Here is an 8345-nt window from a genome sequence, read left to right as displayed (position 1 = left end):
GCTCTGTCTCTCTCTGTCCCAAAAATAAATAAACGTTGAAAAAAAAATTAAAAAAAAAAAAAAAACTAAACAAAAAGAAAACAAATTACCCAATGAAAAATGGGCAAAGGTTTGAATAGGCACTTTACCAAAGATATGCAGATAAAAAATAAGCATATGAGAAGATACCCAATATCAACTGTCATTAAGGAATTGCAAATTACAACAAGGAGATACCACTGAGTAACCTATTAGAATAGCTAAAATCCTAGAACCTGACAATAACAATTGCTGATGAAGATGTGGATCAATAAATAATCTCATTCATTGCTGGTGGGAATGCACAATAGTATAGCCACTTTGGAAGGCAGTTTGTCAGTTTCTGACAAAGCAAAGCATAGTTTTACCATCTGTGTTTCTAGATATTTTCCCAGCTGACTTAAAAAGTTATGTTCATACAAAAACCTGTACAATAATGATTATATCAGCATTATTTCATAATCACCCAAAACTGGAAGCAACTAAAATGTTCTTTAATAGGTGAATGGATGAACTGGGGTAAACCCATAAAAGGGAATATTACTTAGTGATAAAAATAAATGAGCTATCAAGCCACAAAAGACACAGATGTACCTTAAATGCATATTAAGTGAAAAAAAAAAACCCTCCAGTTGAAGAGCCTACATGATCTATGATTGTTTTTTATAATATTCCGGAAAAGGCAAAACTATAGAGACATTAGATCATTTAGTGGTTGTCAGGTGTTCGGGGAGGGAGCAGAGTTGAACAGATGAAGCCCAGGGACTTTTTAAAAAGGGTTATACAGTTATCTTTATGATACTGTAATGGCAGATACATGACACGGTACATTTATCAAAATCCATACAACTTTGCAACACAAAGAGTGAACCTTATGTATGCAAATATAAAGATCAATTAGGAGGTTTAGGGATCCCAGGCTGGAAAGCAGATTGTTATGAAGGAATCTAACCAGATCACTGGAAGTGTGTGACATAACCTCAGCAAAGGGGAAAAGGGGGAGGAATCATTGTTTAATGGGTACAGAGTTTTTGTTGGAGATGATGAAAAGGTTTTCAGTACAGAGAGTGGTGATGGTCACACAACATTGTGAATGTATTTGATGCCAATGAATTATACAATCACAAATGCTTAAAATGATGAATTTTATATGTTTTGCCACAATTTAAAATGCATGGGAAGAGGGGCGCCTGGTTGGCTCAGTCGGGTAAGTGCCCGACTTTGGCTCAGGTCATGATCTCATGGTTTGTGGGTTCAAGCCCTGCGTACGGCTCTGTGCTGACAGCTCAGAGCCTGTGGTCTGCCTCAGATTCTGTGTCTCCCTCTCTCTGTGCCCCTCCCCCAGTTATGCTCTGTTTCTCTGCCTCAAAGATTAACATAAAAAAATAAAATAAAATGCATGAGAAGAAATTATACACTTAAATGATTAGAATGATAAAACATTATGTATATTTTACCACAGTTTAAAAACAATTATAAGAAAAGGCAAAACAATGAAAGTAGGGACAATAAAAGATCAGTGGCTTACAGGAGCACAGTGGACCTTTTTAGAAGCAGTGGAACTATTCTATATGATACTGTAGTGGTAGACATGATATACATTTGTCAAAGCCTAAAAACTGTATAACATAAGCAGCAAACCCTCATGTAAACTGTGGACACTATATGTGATAATAACATATCAACATTTGTTCATCAAACGTTGTGTCACACTAATGGAAATGTTAACAACTGAGAAATAATAGGGAAACTGTGTAAAGGGATACAGGGAAGAGGTACCTGGGGGTTTTCTACTTTTTGCTCACTTTTTCTATAAACCTAGAACTGCAATAAAAATCAATTAAAAAATTAAAAAACAGGTGCTGACCTAATAACTATGGGAATGAGTGGAGACGTTAAGACTAAAGACAAAAGGAACTGTACATAAGTACCGCAGTCTTGTTAACAAACTTGTGTCTCATAGGGGAACAGCCTAACAATTCTGAAATTACTCTGCATGTACTCTAGGATTGAAAAGTATGTAAATAAATGCCTGGATGGTGGGAACTACTGATGGAAGAGAAGGTTACAGATACATAAAAGGAGGAAGGCTAGCAAAAATCATTCAGTACTGGATTATGGTGAGATACATTGATATGAACTCATGTTTAGTTTTCTACAGATACAGATAGCTAAATATAGAAACAATTACAGATATGTGTTTATGCATGGGTTAGTATACAGACATATATTTCCAAGTTCTGTTTGCTGAGAAGGCCTACAAGCAATGAGCACACCCAAGATCCATATCTTGGTTTCTAATATCATTCTCCAATAAAAGGAACCAGAAGCAGGAGCAGGGAATACACAAGATGAGTTTGGACCATACTGTAGTACTAAAATATAAGAAAGTGATGAAGAAAAAATAGCCAACGGAGCATTCCAAAGGGATATAAGAACCATTCGAAAGAGCTCCCAAAAGCTAAAGTTGGAACAATTGAGCGACAAAATAAATAACATAGTATTGGATTAGAATCCAAGGTACAAAATAAATATTCGCAAGTCCATTCTAACATAAATATTTGATTGAATAAGTTAATTAATGAGGGGGAATAGACAAATCTCCTGTGTGGAATTCCAAACAATTCATGTAGATATTTTTTCTTCACTCTCAAGAAGGTGGAACGTAACTCTGATCCCTCCCCTATTCCTTAAGTGCGGGCTAAACAGTGATTTCCTTCTAAAGAGTTCAATATGTAAAGGAAGGAAGATGGAGATGAGTAACTTTATAGTATGGAAACCTGAGAAACACTACCTCAGCCATGTGATCAAGCTTAACATCAATAATGGGTAGCATGAGCCCTTTTGATATGATGTGATAAATATGGCACTTTACTTCTGTGGTCTTCCTCCCTAAAACTCATATACTGTCTAACCATAAGAAAAATATCAGACAAACCTATGAATAGATAAAGAAGATGTGATACACACACACACACACACACACACACACACACACACACAATGGAGTACTACTTGGCAACCAAAAGGAATGAAAGCTTGCCATTTGCAACTATGTGGATGGAACTGGAGGGTATTACCCTAAGTGAAATTAGTCCGTCAGAGAAAGACAAGTATCATATGACTTCACACTTATGTGGATGTTAAGAGACAGAAAAGATGAACATAAGGGAAGGGAAACAAAAATAATATAAAAACAGGGAGGGGGACAAAACATAAGAGACTCTTAAATTCAGAGAAAAAACAGAGGGTTGCTGGAGGGGTTGTGGGAGGAGGGATGGGCTAAATGGGTAAGGGGAATTAAGGAATCTACTCCTGAAATCATTGCTGAACTGTATGTTAACTTGGATGTAAATTAAAAACAAAAATAATTAAAAAAATAAAATTAAATTAAAATTAAAAAAAGAAAAAATATCAGACAAACCTAAATTGAGGGACATTCAACACAAGACCTGACCACTACTCCTCAAACACATAAAAAATAAGGAAAGTCTGAGAAACTGTCACAGGGGTAGGGGAGCCTGAGGAGAGGTGGCACTCTGGATGACATTCTGGAACAGAAAAATGATATTAGGGAAAAATAAATAAATCTGAAAAAAGTATGGACTTTAGTTAGTAATAATGTATCAGTATTAGTTATGACATTCATTGTGACAAAAGTACCATAGTAATATAAAATCTTAACAACAGAGGAAACTGGGTTCTGGGTACATGGGAACTTTTTGTACTATCTTTACAACTTTTTTGCAAATCTAAAACTATTCTAAAATAAAGAGCTTATTTTAAAAACAAACAAAGAAGGGTATGAATGTAAGTACAACCTGAATTTAGCCCATAAAATATTTCAGAAGTGATTGTGATAGTAACATCACAAAGGCAAATAAAGACAGAAAAATATCAGGATAGAAGTATCTACAGAATTGTGGAATAAATATGAACACTGGTATTATAACCGCTTGGGGACATACTACAAGTTTAGGAATTACCTTTCATACATGTGAAAATAAAGCTTCCTCTCTTGACTTTTACCACCATTGCCCTATTTCTAGTCTTTTTTTTTTTTTACTTTATATATTTCCAAATTACCTTTCCCTTCTCATCTCCTACTCATTTAAACAAATCTGTCTTCCAGGCAAACTGATGTACTTACCACTTGATAAATACCACAAGGGTCATATGCTCAAAGTTGTTCCCCTCACATAAATGCACTTTCCTCTTGCAGGTCTAACCATCCATCCCCAAATTCTAACCATTACAACAAGAGTTCTTTGGTTCTCCTTGATTTCCCTGGATGAAAGAGATCCCATTCTCTCCTAATCCACAAAGTTGCTCTGTACTTCTCATGTCAATCATATACTACTTTGTATTATGGTATTTTATATACAGCTTCCCTAATGGTTATTAAATGCTTTGAGAGTGGGGCCTTGATTTGTGCATCTTTGCATTTTCCATGGCTCTCTTCATAGATATTTACAGAAGGTTGAGCTAATGAATTTTATCAATGTGGGACAGTCATTTTCAATTAAGGGAAAAACTTGAAACCAAGATCAATTGGATTAAATTAAAAATAAAATTTTAATTATTCACAACAAAAGTCATTTGATGGAAAGGGACTGCTACATTTTCCCTACATCTGTTATTATTGTGGTCTCTCCATTTGTAGTCGATAATGCACTGAGTCAATGCATGTCAGGTAATACCTCTTGTGTGTGAGAGATTATTACAATAATTAATAACAATGGCAGCTCAGTTGATAGGAACTTGGCAATGTGTGTATCCTTATCTTCAAAGTTCCAAATGGTTTGGAATTTGGCTTTTTGTAAAACCATTTAATAGGAAAGTATGTGTTTAGAATCTGTTCCTAGCTGAAAGACTGACCCTTATCTCTAAAGTCCTTAATGAGAAAGCACCTGACAAATTGACTGGCACACTCCACTCCTCCAAGTAATTTCCCTTCCTGCCAAATGAGTCTCTTGCAGTCCCCACTTCTAACTTAGAAAGTGTTGAATGATGAACAGTCTGAAGCCAATGTCTGAAGCTACGGAAAGCTCTCTTCAAAAGGTTATTTCACAAAGTAAAATTAACTTATTGAAAAGGTAGAAAATCAATCCATCTTTTTACCCCCATTGTGTCAACTAACTACTTGACGAGTTTTACTTGGCTAAATTGACTGATGGGGTTAGTACTCCATAGCTACCCCAAAAGGAACCTTCATGATTGTCCCAGACTTCTTTTATTTAATGGGGTTCAGTCCCATAGAGCAGCACTGCAAATAAACAAAAATATATTATCAATCTTTACAAATACTACTTGAGTCTACTCATAAATTTTCCTAACTAGAATTTTCTTACTAATTTGTTTAGTAAACATTCCATAAATACCTAAAGAGGGTAGGATTTACACTGTGACCAAAATGCAAAAGAAAATATCTGGCCTTATTTCTTTTTTTTAAAAAAAAATTTTTTTTCAACGTTTATTTATTTTTGGGACAGAGAGAGACAGAGCATGAACAGGGGAGGGGCAGAGAGAGAGAGGGAGGCACAGAATCGGAAACAGGCTCCAGGCTCTGAGCCATCAGCCCAGAGCCCGACGAGGGGCTCGAACTCACGGACCGCGAGATCGTGACCTGGCTGAAGTCGGACGCTTAACCGACTGCGCCACCCAGGCGCCCCCTGGCCTTATTTCATTGAAAGTAAACTTGAAAGTAAAAGCAAAAATTTTTAAGTGAAAAGAATTAATCAAAATGAGGCTAGAAAGACTATAGTCACTGACTTCACTATCCTTATCAAGAGAAATAATTACTAGTTTATTACACTACAAAAACATTTCTGTTGTGTGAGATTGCAATCTTAAAACAATGTGGAAATTTGGAAGGTATTACACAGACTTTAGATTATGTGTTCAAGAATATCAGTTATGGAAAATGCTAAAAATATAGGAGTTAAGAATTCAGTTGAAAATCAACAATGGATATTGTAAGATGGCACTGCTCTTCCCAAAAGCATGGCTGAAAAGAATATGAGATCATGAAGACAGTATAAATGAGATCACAGAGTAAAGGGAACTTAAAAAAAAAAAAAAGAAAAGAAAAAAGAAGATGTGTAGGGTCAGCATGATTATTTTAATAAGCTGAGGAATAAGGCCAGGAGTGAAGAAGAGACTGAGTATCAGGAGTGAGAAGTAATTGACCAGAGTGAAAAGTATCAAGAGAAACATACACAAGTTGTCCTGGAATAAAATGATGATTCTTCAGCCTTGAGACTGGAAGGAAGAGGAAAATAGGTGTGGATACATAGATACTCTTAGACCTTAAGCGCTTAATGGGAGGCTGAAGATTTGCAAAAGGGTCAGCAAAGGAGAGGGGGAGATAACAAAGATCAAAAAAATACGTTGTTGAGCAGTACTGGAGGACCTACTCATTGTAGGGGCATTAATATGGATGGCGGTTTTATGATATTCTTTTGCTGTGCTCAGTAGTTTGGGTGTGATAATGGTAATGGTAACTTACTGTGATAAGTACTTTACTTAGATTAGCTCATTTGGTCTTCACAGGTAGCCTCTGAACGAAGTACGGTTATTATTTCAGTAAGAAAATAAAGGATTTGAGGCTAAGAAATTTGCCCATATCTATTTATCACTATTTATTTCAACCCAGGCAGTCTGACTCAGAGACTGAGCTTCGGGACAGCTGTTTAGGTTTGGAAGTACATTGTTTTAAATAAGAGACTTGGGCTGTTAAAGACCAAACATGATGAGAAGTTTCAATAATGCATGGAGACTAAACTGTTCAGGGACATAGTCATGCAGCCCAGGCCAAATCAGGAAGTAATGCCAGGAAGGAAGACCACTGGCTACCTGTGGAAGACCAAAGAACTGAAGGTCCCTGAGTCTGGGGAGAAGTTGTAAAGGAGATGGAATAAGGATAACTCTATAGGAAAAGATTATAGACAGAAAATAGGATGCTGGAGGTTTCTGAGGTGGTACATTTCTGACTGATGACGCAGTTCAAGTTGTGGCCATTGGTATGAACAGCTGGAGGCGAAGCTATAAAGAGAAGATGAAGGACTCAAAAGGATATGAAGAGTTAAAGAAATTATGGTGGATTCCTATTTATATAGAAGTGTGTTAAGGGATATTTATTTCTAAATGATAGTTTTCACTGAGCAGACATTCATGTCCCTGCTATAAGACAAAGAGAGCTCCAGGCTTTCAGGATGTGGTAGCAGGAAAAACAGAAGAAGCTGCTTCCCTCATGGAGTTTACATTCTGGTGTTCATATACTGGGTAGTGATAGGTACCTAAGGAAAAAAAAAAATTAAGCAGGTAAGGAGAATAGATATTGTCAGGGCAAGGGGTATGGCTGCCTTAAAGGGTGATTAGGAACCAGGGAAGGGCCACTATGGCCAAAAGGATTGGATAGTTATTTTCAGAGATGGGGAGGAGTGTGTGTGGGAGGTGTACAGTTTTGTTGGGTCTGAGAATTAGGAGTTTATTTTTGACCAACTAATTTGGAGATATTCATCAGATATCCAAGAGAACTATTGAGTATCAGGTAAGTATTGGATATCAAATTGTGGATTTCATAGGGACATTCAGAAATCTGGGCTAGGGATATAAATTGGGGAGTTGTATAGATGGTACACAGAGCTACAAAAATGAAGGTGATCATTAAGGAAAAGAGGATAGAGACATGAAATACTCAGATGACTATAGGCAGGGGCATTACTAAAAGGTGGGGATATGCAAAGAATCCAGCAGAGACAGAGGAAAAGAGACCACAGAAAAAAAGAAAGAAAACCAGAAGTATGATATCATGGAAGCCATGTGAAGAATGTGTTTCAAGATGGAGGGGCAGTCACTTGAATCAAATATTGCTGAGAAGAAAAAAAAAATAAAAATAAAAAATGAAGATTGAGAATTGACCACTGGATGGGGAGGCAATTAGTGACCATGACAGAGCTGCCTGGTTGGCGATGGTTGAATAGAAGGAGGAAAGGAAAAAGAGAAGGTGAGCATCAACACGTTTTCCTAGTGTTTCTATTGAGTAGAGCAGAGGAATATTGTGACAGTTGGGGAAAGAGGTAGGATCAAAGGAATTTTTTAATGTTTAAGATGGAAAAAGCTGTAGTGTGTTTGTAGGCTGATGAAAGCTGCAGCATTGCTGAGGCATAAATGAGAGGCTATGAGACCCTGGCACAGGTGGAGGGTTGCTCCTGAGAGCACAAACAATCCATCCGTAGTTACAACTCTAAAGTTGTTAAGAGGCTGGGATGCCAGCTGACTGGTGGCAGAGACAGTATTTATTCTGGATCTGCGTATATGAATAC

The sequence above is a fragment of the Herpailurus yagouaroundi genome, unplaced genomic scaffold (assembly GCF_014898765.1).
Source record: "Herpailurus yagouaroundi ecotype Mexico unplaced genomic scaffold, PumYag 188, whole genome shotgun sequence".
Classification (NCBI taxonomy): domain Eukaryota; kingdom Metazoa; phylum Chordata; class Mammalia; order Carnivora; family Felidae; genus Herpailurus; species Herpailurus yagouaroundi.
The sequence above is the reverse complement of the archived record's forward strand: the minus strand, read 5'-3'. Positions refer to the sequence as shown.